This window comes from Suncus etruscus, chromosome 2 (genome assembly GCF_024139225.1).
Source record: "Suncus etruscus isolate mSunEtr1 chromosome 2, mSunEtr1.pri.cur, whole genome shotgun sequence".
NCBI lineage: Eukaryota > Metazoa > Chordata > Mammalia > Eulipotyphla > Soricidae > Suncus > Suncus etruscus.
In genome coordinates this window covers 25,341,680-25,361,782 of record NC_064849.1, presented here as the reverse complement: position 1 = coordinate 25,361,782, position 20,103 = coordinate 25,341,680, and the positions used below count along the sequence as shown (strand labels likewise).

The 20,103-nt window shown below is 35.7% G+C and overlaps 1 pseudogene; it reads left to right on the top strand.

The window, feature by feature from the left end:
- The first annotated feature begins 928 nt into the window (after positions 1-928).
- LOC126001651 (small acidic protein-like) lies at positions 929-6,842 on the top strand (annotated as a pseudogene).
- Positions 6,843-20,103: the final 13,261 nt, after the last annotated feature.

Genomic DNA, 20,103 nt, shown 5'->3' with positions numbered 1-20,103 from the left:
AGAGAGAGAGAAAAACGCAGAATGGTCTCACTCATCTATGGGTTTTAAGAAAAATGAAAGACACCCTTGTAATAATAATTTTCAGACACAAAAGAGAAAAGAGCTGGAAGTTCCAGCTCACCTCAGGAAGCTCACCACAAAGAGTGATGAGTTTAGTTAGAGAAATAACTACATTTTGAACTGTCCTAATATTGAGAATGTATGAGGGAAATGTAGAGCCTGTTTAGGGTACAGGCGGGGGTTGGGTGGGGAGGAGGGTGATTTGGGACTTGGGTGATGGGAATGTTGCACTGGTGATGGGTGGTGTTCCTTTTATGACTGAAACCCAAACACAATCATGTATGTAATCAAGGTGTTTAAATAAAAAAAAATAAAAAAAAAAAAAAAAAAAAAAGAAAGGAAAGGAAAGGAAAGGAAAGGAAAGGAAAGGAAAGGAAAGGAAAGGAAAGGAAAGGAAAGGAAAGGAAAGGTAAGGTAAGGAAAGGAAAGGTAAGGTAAGGTAAGGAAAGGAAAGGAAAGGAAAGGAAAGAAAGGAAAGGAAAGGAAAGGAAAGAAAAGGAAAGGTAAGGAAAAGAAAGGAAGGAAAGGAAAGGAAAGGAAAGAAAAAAAAAAAAAAAAAGAAAGTAATGAAGACCGTCTAACTACATAGGAAATTTCATGTTATGGAGCTTTAAGCACTTGCACATTTGGCACTGCATTTCAATAAGGAAAGACTTAGTTATTAAATAATGGACCTGAGAAACCATAACAGTATAGTTAGAACATTTAAAGTTGCCTTTCTGTTTCTTAAAAGCATAAAATAGAGTTAAAATGTCTTAGGCATTCTGGTGTGGCTCTGCTCTGGCCGGTGGCAGATAGCCTGCTGCTGGCGCCAAGGCTGAAGGAAATGTGAGTGGGTTCTACTTTTCCTGTCGGGGTCCCTGGAAAGATGAGGGCTGCCAGGGCGTCCCATTCACAAGGGGTGAAGCGTTCAGCCTCCCCCGGATATTGCAATTTGAAGGCCGCAGATTTAGGTAATGAAGAAAGAAAACAGGTGCAGGAAAGAAAGAATAAACGAATCATCTTGTTATAGGAGATCACAAATCAACCTCTCACTTTATTTGTTTTAGTTTTTTGTCTTTTTTGGGGGGGCACACCCGGTGACACTCAGGGGTTACTCCTGGTTTTATGCTCAGAAATCACTACTGGCTTGGGGGACCATATGGAACGCCAGGGGATAGAACCTCATCCTGTGTGGTGTACCCTAAGACCCACCCATTTCTGGGAGGGGTCTTAACCGGATAATAGGTGTGACCCTACCTGCAAGACCTCCCATTCCTGGGAGGGGTCGGGAAAAAGTTAGATAAGCCTGGGACGAAAGGGATTCGGCCCCTTTTGTCTTTTGCCGTTTCTCACTTGGCCCGGCTTGGCTTCCTGGCTTTTGAATCTTTGGGCCGCATGGAGCCCAAAGGGAAGATGGCTAACAGGAGATAAGATGCAGGGCTAGCAAAATATTGCTGAATGCTTGAAAGGTTAACATAGGCCACACACCTGTGGTGGCTAGGGCATAAATAAAGATGATTCTTCCTGAAGCCTGCGTGTGAGTGATTTCACCTGGGCCTGGAATCCGCCAGCTGGATGGGGATGAAGCCACGTGGCTGGGGCCTAAGCACAAAGGCCTCCATCCATCGCCATCCAGCCCCATCGTTAATTAACTAATGCAACAACTGGCGCTCCGAACTCTGACCTGAATCCTGGACCCAAAAAAAACAGCGATGGTGGTGAGATTTCTGCTTTTCAGTTTCATTTTGGCTCTTTTCGGATGCACTGAGCCCAAAACCCTGGGCCACGTGCCACAATTTTCAAAGATGGCCCACACCCCTTCTGGGGGCTCAAAGGCCATTGAAACAAAGGTGATGGAAGCTTGCATCACCTCCAGCCCAGGCCCAGGCCTAGAACTGAAACTTTGTTACAAAAGACAAAAACCTCGGTCTTCTCATAAACTAATTAAAAGTCTAAATTGGAAACGGAGGAGAAAAAAGACTGTATTTAAAGTGGACTGATTTTCTGAAAATGACCTTTGGCTTGAATTTGGATTTCGACTTTGGAAATTTCGAACTGAACTTTTAGTTTAAATCACTTGGAACTCTGAACATCCAAAGTGCTCCCAGAGGGGAAAAAAGGCAGCGGTGAAGCCCCTGCGGCAAAAAGCTCCAAGCGGCAAGCTCCAAGCAGCTCGGCTCGGCTGGGATCTCGGCTGGAATCGGCTTGGCTGGGCTCAGTTTGGCCCGGAAAAGCGAAAAACCTGAAATCCTCGCTCCAAATCACAAACCAGCAGCGGAGCCTGGAACTACGGAAAAAAGCCACGTGGTAAAATCAGCGTGGCACAAACCAACATCTGAACTTTAAAAGTTTACAAAAGCCACGTGGTGAGATCAGCGTGGAACAAATTAATCTGAACTATGGTTTTAGGTGTAGAAAATTAGTGGGTAGTAATATTTTACTCATAGTTGGTGATGGGATAAGTTTTACTTAGTAGTTAAAAAATAAAAATAAAAGGGAAGTCATTCAGTTTAGCTCATTTAAACATCTAATTTCTAACCACCTGCATCTTTGTCTTAAGTCATTTTCTTTATAATTTAAATGTGTTTTGTTGTCTTTCAGAGTTAATATTTTCAATTGCAAAATGTTTTACTGTGTATTTTAATGTACTTAGCCTGTTTTTAAAATGTATGTTATGCATGTATGCTGAAGTACTTGTGTATAGGAAAAATATAGGAACAGTGAAGTTCCCCCAATATAGTTTAAAAATATAGGAACATGAAAGTTCCGAAATAGTGCTTGGTAAAAAAGCATTAATAGAATTTTAGGTTACAGGTGTAAAGTATATTTTGCAAATGATATGTTTTTGAAAAGGGCTGGTATATTAATTTTCACTTTATTACGTTGGCGCATGAAAATATTTAAAAAAGGGGGAAATGTGGTGTACCCTAAGACCCACCCATTTCTGGGAGGGGTCTTAACCGGATAATAGGTGTGACCCTACCTGCAAGACCTCCCATTCCTGGGAGGGGTCGGGAAAAAGTTAGATAAGCCTGGGACGAAAGGGATTCGGCCCCTTTTGTCTTTTGCCGTTTCTCACTTGGCCCGGCTTGGCTTCCTGGCTTTTGAATCTTTGGGCCGCATGGAGCCCAAAGGGAAGATGGCTAACAGGAGATAAGATGCAGGGCTAGCAAAATATTGCTGAATGCTTGAAAGGTTAACATAGGCCACACACCTGTGGTGGCTAGGGCATAAATAAAGATGATTCTTCCTGAAGCCTGCGTGTGAGTGATTTCACCTGGGCCTGGAACTCGCCGGCTGCATGGAGGTTGCAGAGCCATGTGGGCTGGATGGTATCATCCACCATCGAGCCTCATCGTTAATTATTTCATGCAACAATCCTGCAAGGCAAACATCCTACCGCTGCATCACCACTCTGCCCAGAATCTCTCACTTTAGAATAGGGGAAGAAGACAAGTAAAGTAATGAAGAACTGAAGTCTCAATATCAACAAAGTATTTGTGGTAAAGTATCAGGAAGATACCAACGGCATTGTGGACTTGGCTTCAGTGAGGGAGAAGACCATGATGGAGAAGGTGATGTGGCTGGAGGTGAGGATGATGATGAGGATTCATCTAGTCCTGAAAGTCCAAATGGCACTGAAAGTGATTCAGAGTCAGAAAAAGAAGAATCCGCAGAGGAACAGCAAGCTATTGAGCATTCTGTTGAAGTGGAAGATCCCACACACAAAAAAAAAAAAATGCAAAAGGCAACTATAAAATGATGTTTGGTTCATAACTTCTAAACACAGTCTTTGTAATAAATTAAGCCTTACTGTTCTAATGGACAGTGGAGGACTGCTTATAGAGTACACCTTTGTATTATAATTGTTAAAAAGGGCCCTCTTAAAAAATTGCAAAAGATGTTTTCAGGTGCCATTGGTTACACTTTTATAGGTATGATTATAATCATTATTGTAAAGAGTAAGAGTTGTATAAAATAACAAATAAATACAATATTCAATTTCCTTTCATACTGGAATCAAACCTCTGATATTATATTATATTCCTTTAAGTGTAGTTTTGGAGAACAATTTTGTTTTATGGTAGCAGTTTAATATTTTTTTTTATATTTTTGTCTGAGGAAAAGTATCTGATATTGTGATGTGTTCTTGAAATAAATTCTTTCTTTATACTTATTATAGTAGAACTATTCGTGGATATTTCTGCTGCCAATACAATCTAAATTAATGTTGGGGAAAATAGGTACTTAAGAGTACTCTTTGATTTAGCTCTACTGTTTTGGACTAAAGCAACAAGAGCAAATATGTTTACAAATGCTAGGATGAAGTTGCAACTGTTATACTTTTGGAATGTTATGCTCCCAAGCAGTCTATATCATTTGATTACATTGTATGTTACATTTTTTAAAAATAATTGACCTTTTTAACAGAAGAAATTATTTCTCCAATTATTTAATCCTCTCTCTTTAAAATTGTGTAAACTTGGGGCTGAGCAGTAGCATAGTGGTAGGGTGTTTGCCTTGTACACGGCTAACCTAGGACAGACCATGATTTGGCCCTCCAGCATCCCAGATGGCCCCCTAAGCCAGGAATGCATAGCCAGGAGTAACCTGAGCACCACCGGGTGTGGCCCAAAAAACAAAATAAATAAATAAATAAAAATAAAATAAAATTGTGTAAACTGGATTTTTTTTTCAGGGTAATATGTGACCAAAGTTAATTACCTTACTAAGGCCTATAAAAATGCTCCAGACTGATCTAAGCTCTAGTGGCATTCACATTTGGATAGTTAGAAGAAAAGGAGAATGTTAGGGCTACCAAAAGGCTAAATTAAGTTAACAAATGCCCTGTGTGTTATAGGGAAACATTTATTATCACGGCCCACTTGCAACACTCTTTTAAACACTAAGGGAATTAGAATTCTGCTATATTTCAGTTGCCTTTTCTCATACACTCATACTACCTAAGTATTACCAATCCCAAAACAGCACTTTCACTGTCCTTTCCTAGATACTGCCATCTTTTTAAACATTCATCCTTCAGTGCATAGCTCCCATTTTGCATGTACCTCTTCAGTAGTGAGTTACTTAGTTTGTACCTAAAATTTTATTCATATCTCTGTGTTAATAAATTAGCTTTAAAAATACAATGTCCTATCATTGGAGCTAGTTTTCCTATATTCAGGACCCCAGTATTTAATGAGTAATGTGAATGTAAATAGAACTGAAGCCATGTTCCCAAACCTAAAACAAATGAAGCCTAAATCACATATAGAAGAATCACTAGATTATTTGAAAAGTGAAAGGATATAATTGAAGGACAGCTGGTGTTTAGGATGATCAACACCCTTCAATTTAGGCTTTAAAAATTCTCACAAGCCCACCTACTTCTCACCATCTTCATTCCTCTCCCCATTATTCTCTCCTCCATAATCATCTATGCTCCCTAATTCTTTAATATCTTCCTTGATTGATTACTTCCATCTGCTCTATCATCTCTCCCCCCACACTAACAAAATGAAACCAGGGGAATTCTCAAAAAACATTTCCCATTCTCAGGCCTTCCCAGTACTCTTTTTTTTTTTTAAATAATATTTTTATTTAAGCACCATGGTTACAAATATGTTTGTAGTTGGGTTTCAGTCATGAAAAGAACACCCTCCTTCACCAGTGCAACATTCCCACCACCAATACCCCTCATCACCTTCCTCCCCCACCCCCTGTGTGTTTTTGAGACAGGCATCCTACTTCTCTCATTCATTAACATTGTCATGGTAAGTTGTTAGTCAAACCAGAACTTCCTTTCCTTAGAACTTTGTGCTTGCATTCACTTTTATTTTGACAGATCCACTAGCCTCCCATTCCCCCATCTTCCTATGTTTTGCTCCTTTTGATGCTATACTCAGAGGACATCTTTCCTCTTTTCTCATGTTGCCTTTCTTGGCAGTATCACTAGAATGCCCCAGTGTTCCTTGCCATTTAAACCATTAACTATATTTTAAATCTCAAATCAAAAATTCCTCCATCAGCAAGAACATTTTATCTGCAGGTTCAAGCCAAATTTCTTTCATTAAAGCAACTTTTCTTCTTCTACAATACCAGAAAACTATAGTCTCTTGTGTCTGGCTGTAATCATCAGTTAGAAATTTTATCTATATACGGAGTATCATTTGCTTAATTACCTTTAATCATTTTTCTGGAAGACAGGGATAATATCACTTTCAGAGAACTGGTTGTTTCGTATTACCTGAAAAGGACATTATAATGAGTCTCAAGGATAACAATGAATTAACTAATAATTAAAGAACTGAATGGAAACAAGAAAAAAAGTTAGCACTGAATTCATTTATAATATTTTCAATGTATGGAAGTTATGGGTTGCTGCCCTCCATGAGAAATGTTGTATTTTTAAAGATAAACTGGGTCTGGTAAAAGACAGCATACACAGAGTAGAAAAGAGCTTGGAAGAGACAAAAAGAGGTTTAGGCAAAGAGGAAGCCTGGTACAAAAACTGGTTTGCAACCTCCTCATGGCTCTCCACCTTGTTGCCCAGTATTTTGGGACCCGTAATTGGCCTTCTTTTGCTCATTTCCTTTGGCCCATGGGCGTTTCGTAAGCTGACCGACTTTATTAAGCAGCAGGTTGATTCTATCGGTGCCAAGCAAGTGGCTGTGCACTACTCTAAGCTGAATGCTTCAGAGCAGGACCAAACTGATGAAGCTGAGCTGCAAATAGAGGCCTTCCAGAGACTTGCCCGCACGGGCCTCTTGGAAAGACCCAGGCTGTGGTTCTGCCAATGACGGGTGAGTTTGCTGTCTGTCGGCAGCAACAACCTAAGACAGGCTTTGCCACCCTTTTTCTCTTTTGCAGTCTACAGTAGAGGGGGAACAGTCAGGGACCTGACAGCCACATATCCTTGGTCTGCTTCTGATGCTGCTTATCAGAACTTCCTGGTATAGCTGCCCTTGAGGCCCCGCACCCCAGGGCTTAGGAAATGAGTAAAAAACAAGACAAAGTTAGCACAAATTGTGCTACCAAACAGGATGCCTGAGAAGGTTTGCTAAACTATGTTGCCAGCCTTGTTCCTGTTGACCTTTCAAGCATGAGTTAAGAGCTAGGTTTAATTTTATGTTTAGTAAAAACATTGGGTAATTGTAAATGTTTTAATGGTAAATGCCTTCATGTTGCACATTTCTTTCTGCAGGTCCACCCCCCTGCCTCTTTGTGGCTTGGTATATAAGCTCTGTTAACTTTGCAATAAACGACTCTTGATCAGATTCTTGACTAGAGTCCTGTCTGTTCCCCTTCCCAATTCTTTTACAGGTTAAGTCCTTTTCGTGACCCACGAATATCTGGCGACCCCCGTCTCAGGGCAGATTTGGGTGGTCGCAATGGGTGCATGGAATTCTGATGTATATTCAATAACTTGCTTTAAACAGTGCATAAGAAACTGAACTTACATTTAAAGTACCAAACTGTGGACATTACATAAAGTGTATTGGTTAGAATATTTGATCCTATACTATTAAAAATTTAAATCAATACATTTTCAACTATTAAGAGTAATTCCATTGAAAAAAAACTTTAAAGAGAAATAATACAGTGCTATTAAATAGATAAAGAATTGTTTCCAGATACTTATCTGATATCATGAGGTTATGAGGGAGAAATTTGATGCATATTAACCTCAAAACTCAAAAAGAGGAGATTTATCTAGGGTTGATTATGAAAGGATAATGCAAGTTATTCTGACTTCCTCTTAACTGCTGAAGTGGACTTATCTGCCTGGCAGGGTTTTGAGAAAAAAGGCTCTTATCTCAGGCAATTTAACCAGGTCTTAGGATGGTTATCAAATATAATATTTCAAGGATCTCTAGAGTGACATAAAATCAGCACTGACAATTCCCAAAGGTCTGTGTTGTGAACGAATAGTAAAAGGAAATAGAAGTTACTATAATGACTAAAAATAAAGCCATAAGCCTTATTGGTGAATAATTTTTTGAAAAATAGGTCAGCAGATCTCTGTTATAATCAAGGCTTTCTTGTAACTTGAAAAAGAAGGGCAAATTAAGTTTGAACTACCCAACTCAATCTGTCTATATGGCTTTAGATTTTGATAATAGAAAAATTTGATAATAGAAAAAACTAGGCATTAACCTTAGTAGTCCAATAGTAACAATATATAAGCCTATATCTGATAAATAGAGCATATATTTTCAAAATTTTTTAATCATCTAAAAGCAATTAGATGAAGAAATTATCAATATAAGGACAAATATATATTATGGGGATAGATTTCTATTATCACATTATATAGTGTCCTGCCCTGCAGGACGGGTTATTTCATAGATATAGAGGGGTCCCAGCCTGAAAAGAGAATAGGGAGAAAGAAGGGGGCCAAGCAAAACGAGGCTTGTCAAGGCTCCGATTTACTGATTGGTACAGGCTCTTTTTTTTTTTTTTTTTTTTTTTTTTGTGGTTTTTGGGTCACACCCGGCAGTGCTCAGGGGTTATTCCTGGCTCCAGGCTCAGAAATTGCTCCTAGCAGGCACAGGGGACCATATGGGACCCCGGGATTCGAACCGATGATCTCCTGCATGAAAGGCAAACGCCTTAGCTCCATACTATCTCTCCGGCCCCTGTACAGGCTCTTTTTAAGCACAATTTTTACAGCGGGTGGAGAGAAAGCAGGATAAAACAGCCCGCATTACAGAAGTCATCTTACAGGTAATCTTTACATGCCATCTTTACATAAGGGGCACAGGAACACCTCAGGGTTAGTGAAGTTTCAAGGATGTTAAAGCTTCCTGGAATGTATGCCTGATAGGAAACTGTGATATTTCTTAGGGCTCTGGGGCTAGCCAATGCCTTTGGTTATATATTCTTGCCATACAAGACTGGTTTGTCCTGCTGAATTCCATATTAGGGTTTGGTCTCTGACAATATAGTTTAAACATAACTAGATGTTCACATAGATTTAGTGTCATTCATACTTTGTATGTAGTACCAATCAAATTTAAAGAACTTACCTAAAAATGTGTTTTCTTTGACCAACAGGGTCTTTGCTAGATATTTCTAGCATGCTAGATAAAGTATGCAACAATAGAGAGAATAAAATATAATATCATATCCAAAAACTGAACATAATGCTATCATTTTATTATAAGAAACAATTAAATTTTTAGTAATATGGGCATTTTCAAAGATCTGCTGCTAAAATAATTTTAAATTTTTTCAGAAAAATAATTCATCTGTCTTAAAACTCAAAACAACATTTTCCTGGGTAACATTATATTCTTCAGTGATTTGTACCGTATGTAATTTATTTCATTTTAGTTGACCAGTCTATATTTTAGAAATTAGGAAAGAGGTCATTTTGTTGATATTTTGGTTTAAAAATACAATAAAAGTTACTAAAATAAGAAACGCATATGGCTAGGTCAATTTTTTTTCTTTTTCTTATTTTTTTTCTTTTTCTTTTTTGCATAGACACAGTAAGTATTAGGGAAACTAGAAAGAGAATTACCTTGGTCTAAGAGATACATAGTGTCTCCACCCATGAAGCATACTGTCATGAGACTAACTAAAGGCTCCAGACATGTTATTGTCAAACCCCAAGGACTTTCTTTATGGTGCCAGAAAGCTAAGTCAATTTTATACTTACCAAATAAAAGATTTATACATGTATTATAATCCAATATACAATAACATAATGATCAATTAAATATTTAATCATGCTTTATGAATACAGTTCAATATATACTCTTGAATTAAGTTTCTCTCAGATTAAGTATATAAACTTTATTTGGGATTGATAGTATTAATTTCATATAAAGTTGCAAAATCATGTATTTTCATATTCCATTATATTGTTATATAGGTAAATACAAGTGTATATGTAATTTTTATAAATGATCTTTAACATTTTATAATTGCTTAAAATTTCTCTATGTAAATCTGGTCTACTCACATTTGGAAGCTGGAAGTTTGTAGAGTATTATTTGCCCTTTAAAGTATAGTAATATTTTTTCTCAAAGTTATGTTTGATTTGTCTTCACTATTTGAATGCTTAGAATTATCACCCTGTACTTCAAAATACATCATCAGTTATAGAGATATAGTACAACATTTAATCCCTCTGAAAACTTGTCCAATGTCTTATAAACAATAAATTATGGGAACAGGAATTAACATCAGTTCTCTGTGACTACACAGTCCTTATTCATTTTTTTTTTGTAGTATACTGTCTTTCTGGCCTGGTTTTCTTTTTTTTTAATTAATATCTTTATTTAAACACCTTGATTACAAATATGATTGTAGTTGGGTTTCAGTTATGTAAAGAACAGCCCCCTTCACCAGTGCAACATTCCCATCACCAATGTCCCAAATCTCCTTCCTCCCCACCCCACCCCCACCTGTATTCTAGACAGGCTTTCTACTTCCCTTATTTATTCTCATTGTTAGGATAGTTCTCAATGTAGTTATTTCTCTAACTACACTCATCACTCTATAGTCCTTATTCTTAATCGTGATTTTTATTTTATGTTTAGATGTGCCTGTGACCTCAAAATATGACAGTATTAATGTCTTGGCTTTTATGTTTCACTCCAAAAATACTCAGTGCTCAGTAAAATCTCATATTAGGGTAACAAAAATATAACAAAACACTTGCTTAGAGCTTTCTTTTGTTTTGACCACACCTGGTGATCCTCAGAATTACTCCTGGCAATGAGTTCAGAAATCACTCATGAATCGGGAGACCATCTGGGATGCCAAAGATCGAACCCAGGTTCATCCTAGGTCAGTGGTGTGCGAGGCAAACATACTACCGCTTCATTATTGCTCCAGCATCTTGCTTCAAGTTTTTAATTGCCTTTATTTCTCGGCCTCTTAATCGCCATTTTTATTCAATTTATCCAAGTACCATATTTGGAAAAGATTGCTTATTTTAATGGAATTGTAATAATCAAATGTATACATTTATTTTTTACTTTTCTGAAATATAGCAATTCCTAAGATTGAAGTATATTAGCTATGAGGTTTTTTCTTTTTTGAAAGTAAGTTATGCTATGCATTTGTATATTTGGATCATTGGCTTTGGGTATTAAAGTGACCTATTTGTTTAAATGTATTAAAACCTCATTACTAAAATAGCCATGCATTGTATTAACTGATAGTTAAGAGATTTAGTCCTTGATAATTACAAACACTAAGCTTCTAAAATGAGTTCTGATGAAGTTCAATGAAGGGATCCTAAAAGATATTATGATAGGAAATAAGCATTTCACATAGTCCTATGCCTTTTTTGTCCCACATTTCCTGAGTTACTACACTAATACCTGACCTTATCAACAGCATTAAATAGAAAAAAAATAAAAAGTTAGTGTACAAAACTTTAAAAGGTAACATTTTTGTTTTATAAATGTGTCCATACATATACATTCAGAAAGTAAGATCACTTTATCATAAGAGATAAACTGCCATGCCAGCATATATGTCGATAAGGACATTAGCATGCCAACTTCTCTTTATCAGCCTGAATGGTAGAGTTAAAATAATGTACTCATGATATAAAAAAAAGTGAAGATAGATCACCTTGCCTGTATCTACTCTACTTTCTTTTTAAACAGATTGTGCCCTTGAGTCCCCCTTCAGAATGCTGGGATCACTGTAACAGATATTAGATACTACAAAAAGTTACTCCCTTTATTTCTCTAAAAGTTTTATAGAAGAGCTAAAATTAAAGTGAGATTTAAAACTAGGGCTTTAAAGGGCTTTTGGGCAAATAATTGGGTATAGGGTATGTCACAATGGGACATAAGAAACATTTTATGGGAGGCAATATCAGCCATGGCTATGCACCTGGAAATATTAATTTCCATTATGTATCTTTTCCTGCAAAACAAAAATAAAAGTTCTTCTATATTTGCCACTTGTAAATCTCACATGCTTAAAAATTATCTGTGTTCAACAACTTCTAATTCTGATTTTCTTTTTAATGCTGAAAAAACGCCATATACAAATATATGTGAGAAGAACAGAAATGGTGGGTTGAACTATTTTTGGGAGAAAGTTTGTGCTGATGTGACTGTGATAAGACTGGTGTGATAGGGTGCAAAGAAAATTGGTGCGAAGATGCTCCTTAAACATATAAAAAATAATATATAAACATAAGCAATTATAGTTTTATCTGGAAGGACAAATAGAATCAATGGTGATTTTCCTTATATTTTAGTCAGAAAAATGGTCAGTTTTAATTTATTCATTGGATTTTAGTATGTATAAGCTGTAGCAAAATAGCTTCATACCTTGTTAAATATATACATAATATGAAAACTAGCACCAAATTGTATAGTAACACTATCAAATTAACTTTATTTTACTAATTCTCCTAACCAGTCTCACTTATTCCTCTGAAAACCAACTTGGTTGAAATTTTGGTGGGGCTTTTTTGGTCATGTGTTGTTTACTGATACCAACAATTAACAATTTGCTAATTGTTGAAGTAGCAAACAAAGGAGTACACTCCCTTTGCTCCTTTGTGATCCACATATAAATAAAATTATATGGTATTTATTTTTGCTTTCTGATTTACTTTGCTTATGAGAATGCTTAAACTTCATCTGTGTTATTATAAAAGACAAATATGTTATCTTTTTAAAAGAGCTGACTAGTATTCCATTGATTATATATAACGTAATTTTTCATTAAGTAATATGCCATGAGAATTTGAGTTGTTTGCATATCTTGGCTTATTATGATCATGAATATAATAGGCATAAAATTGCATATATTATCCTAAATTATGATTTCATTTTTATAATACTAAATATGAAATTGGTAGGTAATATATTATTATATTTAAAAAAATTTAGGAATATAAGATAAAAAGTTCACAACAAAAATGTGGCAGAAACCTGAATAGTCACACTCTAAAATAGATATTAGCCAAGTACATTTTTTTAAAAAGCAACATTATTTATTATCAAGCAAATATAAATTAAAACAACACTGAAATATCATTTCACAGTGTAAGCATGACCTATAAAATACAGAAAGTATATTTCTTAGTGACACTAAGAGGACAATAAACTTTAAAATATTTAAAATATTTATTTAGAACAATAAAATTATAAACTTGATGTAAATGTAAAATGGTGTACGATCTATAGCCATAGTTAAAATGTAGAAATGTTTTTATAACATAAACTATTATAATAACTTGGCTAATGAAGGTATCTTCAACTACTTACATAAAAATAATGACTATTCAATAAAAGGAAAATTGAGAGAGGGAAGAAAAGAAATAAAAGAAGATTTAGAAATTTATTCTGATGTGTAAATTAATAAAGATCTCATTAGTTGAAGATGAAAGTATGAATGTATGCTTAGTAATTTATCAATTGCAATGTCCTATTGAAGATATTTTATTTTGAAATATTTTTATGATATTAGAATAAGATTAAATGATTCTAGAATCTTGTTCAATGAACTTGATAGTAGTTCTCAAGGAGAGAGATGGGAAGGAAAGAAAATGAGGAAGGAGAGTCTGGGAGCTGAGAAGTCTCAGTCCTATTTCTGTTTTTTTTCTTCTTATCTGTTGTTGATGCCTTACAAGGTTTGGTGGGGAATTGGTGGAGGCTGAACTTCAATAATGCAGGAGTTCCAGCTTAATCTAATTGTTGAATAGCAATTGTTCATTCTCAGAAGATGTGAAATGATTATTTTGTTCTTTTGGAATATGTTCATTCTATGAAAAAGTACTGTCTTACCAGGTGGAAAAAGCTTACATCTAGTTCTTCCCTTAGTCTGTCTTGGAATCTTGGAGAAGATTATAATCTAAGAACATTACACATGAACAAACTGGTTTGTTATTTTTAGAGTTTAAAATTATTTTAGAGTTGAAGTTATTTTATAAGTAGGTTTTGAACCTATTTCATCATGACAATCTAGAAGTGATTTTCACTACTTGTAAATTTTGTTAATTTGTTTTGACGTTGTTTTTGGGTCACACCCATCGATACTCAAGTGTTACTCTTAACTGTGTACTCAGGAATCATTTATGTTGATTGATCACAAGAGATCATAAGGAACATTGAGCTGAAACTTGGATTGGCTGAATGCAAAACAAATGCTTTATCAGCTACACTTTCTCTCCCTTTATTAACTTGTTTTAATGGAAAAATTTGAGCCTGACTATAAAGCCTACTGACACATTGTCCCAGACTTTAATATTCAATAGTACTTTTTGTCTGCAGCAATTTGAGAAGGGGAGGTTGAGGGAACACCAGGCTATTCTCAGGATTTAACTAATGGTTTTGCACTCATAGAAAACAGATAGCAGGTTGGAGGGAACCTAAGGGTCCCTTGTAATGCTACTCTAGTTAAGAAAAAAATTTAAATTCTTCAGTTTTCAAATGTACAAATACAAAAAGGGAAACACAGAAAAATGATATACAGTCAGTTATTTTGGATATTTTGATTGTTAGTGGGTATTTTGATTGCTTTTAGATTATTTAAAAATTTAGATATACTATATATTTATAAACAACTAAAATGACAGAAAAAAAGTTGTAAATAAGTGAAGAACTGTATTTTTAAACACCAAGCAGTAAAGGGATAAATATAATAAAAAAGATAAATGAATGAAAATATTAACATAATTAATATAGATAATGTGTCAATTGAGTAACAAAAATATGAGTGGCAATGTTTTCCTCTTCCTTAGTGATATTCAATCGCCTAATAACTTAATTTACTAGGAAATCATAAGAAGGGTATAATTGTGTAAAATATATATATTCTATATGAACAACTTTGTGTTTAATTTATTTAAAAACATTAAGTGCCCATGGGTTAGCAATAGTGATGATGTAATAAGAGAGGATGATGGGCAAGGATATACTATTATATACCGAGTATTTATAGTACTACAAGTACTGTTTTTTGTCCTAATAGATAAATAAATTCACAAATTATTTAGGTATATTCTGTCAGAACCTTATGCATGAAGCAATGTATCAATGGATGCAAAGTCTTTCCAAAATGCAGAAATATTTCAAATACAATGATAAATAATTTTTCTAGAACAAATTGTTCTAAAAATTCATGTTTCATGATGATGACAAAGAAGACACTTTTATAATTACATTTTATAATTATATAATTTTATAGGTGTTGAAGAAAATAATTTTGTATTAAGGTTATTTATTCCATGAAGACCTAAAAATTAGATCTTTGTAGATATTTTAGGTACCAGAGGAAAAAGACAAATTTCTAAAATTTTTCTGCTTTTCTTTTCTTTTATACTTAATAATGTTTATTCTATCTTTTTCTGAAATACACATTTTTTAAGTATAAACTTTATTAAGAAAGAACATGCTGACATAACTGATATTATTCTGACTCCTGTTTTCCTAAAGTATCCCAGACTTCAATTATTATAAGGATTCTTTTCTGCACAAGAGTTTAATACAACAAAATGTCATAATCGAGACATTCTTGGAGGGCTTTCCCATATTTGTACCTTACTTATCCATTATAGAGACTCATTACAAAGACAACCTGGGGATGAAGTCAACATTCAAAAGTAGTCAAGATATGAGTGGATCTGGCGCAGAAGGATACTACAGTTTGTAGGGCAATTGCCTTGCTTGTGATCAACTGGGGTTAGATTTCTAGTATCCCGTGGTGACTAGAGCTACCAGCAATGATTCTTGAGTGCAGAGCCAGGAATAGCCTCAAATATCACTGCATGTGGCCCACCCCCCACCCCCCAAAAGAGATAAGTGAATCTATGAAGTCAATAAATTTAATCCTCAACTATTGATTTAGTTACTTGACGAGTACATTTATCTTTTCCTTTTAGTTTGTGGTGCAGTTCCTGAAGCCAACTCTTCCTCTTTCTCCCCTCTCTAAGGTCTTATTAAGCTAAGTTAAAACATTTAAAAATTGGTGCCTGAGCTATAGTGCAAGCAGATAGGGTAGGACCATTTGCCTTGCACGCGGCTGACCCAGGATGGACCTGGGTTCATCCCTGGCTTCCCATATGGTCCCCCAGGCCAGGAGCAATTTCTGAGCACATGGCCAGGAGTAGCTTCTGAGCGTCACAGGGTGTGGCCCCAAAACAAAAACAAACAACAGAAACAAAAGTAAACATTTAAAATATACTGAATAAAGAAAAACATCATAAACTATTCCACAAATCTATAGACATATGAGTGTGACTATGACATATGAGTAAACATATGAGTATCTAATTTAGCTTCCAGATGGAGAACAAGAAATTTAAAATTGATTGAGCTTCAGTGCTTTATAATAAGGACATAAGAAAATTCAAAATACATTGACTGCACTAGAATCAGAGATTTAGACTTCTAGAAAGCTTATTAGAATCTCTTAATTTTATTTATTTATTTATTTATTTTATTTTATTTTTATTTTTTTATTTTTATTTTTTTTTGTTTTTGGGCCACACCCGGCGGTGCTCAGGGGTTACCCCTGGCTGTCGGCTCAGAAATAGCTCCTGGCAGGCACGGGGGCCATATGGGACACGGGATTCGAACCAACCACCTTTGGTCCTGGATCGGCTGCTTGCAAGGCAAATGCCCTGTGCTATCTCTCCGGGCCCATTATTTATTTATTTTTTATAAATTATCTTTAAACACCATGATTACAAATATAATTGTAGTTGTATGATTACAGTCATGGTAAAGAACACCCCCCTTCACCAGTGCAGGATTCCCACCACCAATTTCCCGGATCTACCTACTCCCCACCCCACCCACACCTATACTCAAGACAGGCTTTTTTTTTTTCCCTCATTCACTCACATTGTTATGATAGTTTTTCAGTGCAGTTATTTATCTAACTGCACTTATCACTCTATGTGGTGAGCTTCATGTCATGAGTTGCACCTACATGGGAAGATGGGGGGAAATAAGGGTTGGGACTGAGGCAGTAAAATATTAGAAATGAGATTTGTAGGGCAGTATCAAGGTCACAATACAAGATGATGTTATGGATATATAAAATATATGCATACAATACTATCAATAGGAAAACAAGGAGAAAAATATTCCAGTGACTGTTCCAACATAAACCAGTGCTAGAACGGCCCGCCTCCTCCCAAAGCGCATCCCCATTAGTGTAGGGAGAGGTAGGGGGGAAGCCTGAGGACCACTAAGAGTCCACCTGAACTCAATTCTGGCCATCTGAGCTGGCACCCAAGGAAGGCCTGGAGTCAGGGAAAAAAGACAAGGATGGCTGGAGGCCTTCCAAGCTTCCCAGCACTCCCCAGGCAAGGGAGAAGGGCTCCGGTATGGGGCCTCCCCAAACCCCAAACCTGGCAAGAGCTGGTCTCCAGAATCAAGGAGGATACCGGAAGCCAGATGTCTGCCCGCCCTTCTCCCCATGCACCTCCCCTCTGGAGTATGAAGGGAGGGGGGAAGCCTGAGGACCACTAAGAATTCTAATGTCTTTTTTTTAGGTCAGAGGCTATGATATAATTGTTCTAAGGTAGGCCCTTGACACTGAGTTGTATAAAATCTCTCTAGGTAAATTTAATAGACAATTAAAATCTTATAAAGGCTGCATTTGTTGCTATTATTATTATTGTTGTTATTAATTATTATTATTATTGTTGTTGTTATTATTATTATTTTAGAGACACACCTAGAAGTGCTAGTAGTGCTTAGGGGCTATTCCTGGCTCTGTCTCAGGGACCATAAGTAGTAGTGGGGATCAAATCAGGATTGGCTCTGTGCAACGCATACATTTTAATCCTTTTACTATATATTTCTCTAGTCCAAGAAATATTGCTTATAAAAATGAGACCTGTAAATGTAGCTGGCAGGGGGTGCAAGAAAGAATTTGAGAAGTTGACACTGGTGATAAGGTTGGTGATAGAACATAACATGTCTAAAAATCAAGCTTAATAAGTTTGTAAATCATGGTTCTCTAATCAAATAAAAATTTAAAATGAACAAAATAGATGTTGAGGGATGAGAGTTATAGTTTAGTGGGTAGGTGTTTGCCTTGCATGAAGCCAACAAGAGTTCAATACCCGTATTTCATATGGTCTCGATTCCTTGCCAGGAGTTATCTCTGAGAATAGAACTACTTGAGCACCAATAGGTACATCCCTAAACAAGCAAAAACGAAGCAGAATAGGGGCCGAGTGATAGCACAGTGGTAGAATGTTTGCCTTGCATGTTGCTGACCTAGGTCGGACCTCGGTTTGATCCCTGACATCCCATATGGTCTCCAAGCCAGAGCGATTTCTGACCACATAACTAGGGTAACCCTTGAGTGTCACCGGGTGTGCCCCCCCCGCAAAAAAAAGTTTATAAAAGATCTTCAAGTAAGAGGTACAAAATATTTACTAATATATGAAAAATATCTCATTTATTAGTCTTCAACCAAGTCTTTTCTAAAAATAGCAGCATGTTAGTCATGCGTCTTTTAAATAAAAGGCAACTCTGAATCTAGAAGGCAGGAGAGTAGCAGGAGAAAGAAGAAACCCAAAGGTCAAATTCAATATCCAACAGGACAAATTGGCTGGCCCTAACCTTTCAGAAGAGCATTTTACCAAACGGACTGGAGAGATGAGCTCCTTATGATAGAGCAACATTTTTTTAAATCGTTTGCAATCCTTTCTTTCTATCCTCCACCCAAATGGTGCTTATAAGACAGTGCTAATCAATTAACTCTTCCCATTTATAGCATAGGTAACCATAGATATGCTTAACTCTTGAGTGTTATTACTAATGGACTCATTAGGATGTCAAACTATTTGGGAGAAAATTAGGTTACTTTTTCCTCATTGTAAAGCAGTAGTTTGAAGTTCAATTTATTTTTTATCAAAGTAACCTAAAGTGCTATAAATTTCATGTGTACATATTACAAATTCACTTTGAAAGTTCAATTTTATCCTTGATTCTATTTTAATCTAAGAATAGAATGATTTTGGCCAATCTCAACAAGAATATATTGTGAACTAAATGTCAAATTATCAAATTAATACATGTAAAAATCAAGTTAGTCTTTGAACTTTTGTCTCAGAATTTCATCATAAACATTCCTTAACTGTCAATATATTTAAAATTTGATTTCTTTAAGATATTGAACAGAAGGAATTTAACAATGATCTGTTTTTAAAGATATTTAGAAGCCTAAATCAACTGATTTTGTTATTTGAGATATCTTTGTTAGCCATGTCTCATTTCATTAGAGATTAAATAGCAAAAGTGTATATAGATTATGATAGAATTTTAATGTTTCTGTTGTTAAAACTCATAGAAAGTACAATGTCACCAAAATAAAATCACATAAAAAAATCATGACATATGTTGATGTGCAAAAGTTTATCCTAGGATTGTTTTAAGGAGCTAGAAGATTCTTTTATTTGGATGTGTGAGCACTCCCAGTGTTGCTCAGGGACTACTCCCAGCTTATGATCAGGGAACAAACACTATTGGTAATATTTAGGGGACATAACAGTTTCAGAAATTGACCCCAGACCTCGTGTAGGCAAATCCTGCACTTAGCCCATTGAGCTAACTCTCTGATACCTCCAGGAATTTTTAAAATTTGAAATAATTTGACTTATTAAAATTTCTTAAAAATTATTCCCATATTACACAAAGTACTTAAATAGAACTTTTCTAGACAACTCATGTTACTAGGCTAATCAGACCCATTTCAGTCCTTTAAGCTTTAATGATTTCAGAACCTGGTTTTAACTAAAAACACTATCCTGCAAAATAAGCAATAAAGACATTGAAATTCCTTCCTGACAAATTCTGCAAGTTTGGATATCTAACAATATTTCCTATTGCTATCCACTCTTGTTATACTGGCGTATTTAATTAGCAATAGCCAAACATACCCATTCTCTCTTATGCTTTTCTTCACAATTTTACTGTCAATTGGAATAATATCCAAGTCCCTTTAGCAACATCTACTTATTCCATAAAATTGTGTTAAACTCTACATTTTTATGGCTTTTCCCAGATTTCTTCAAATCTCTTTCCTTTTAATTCTATCTTACTTAGAGTTCAT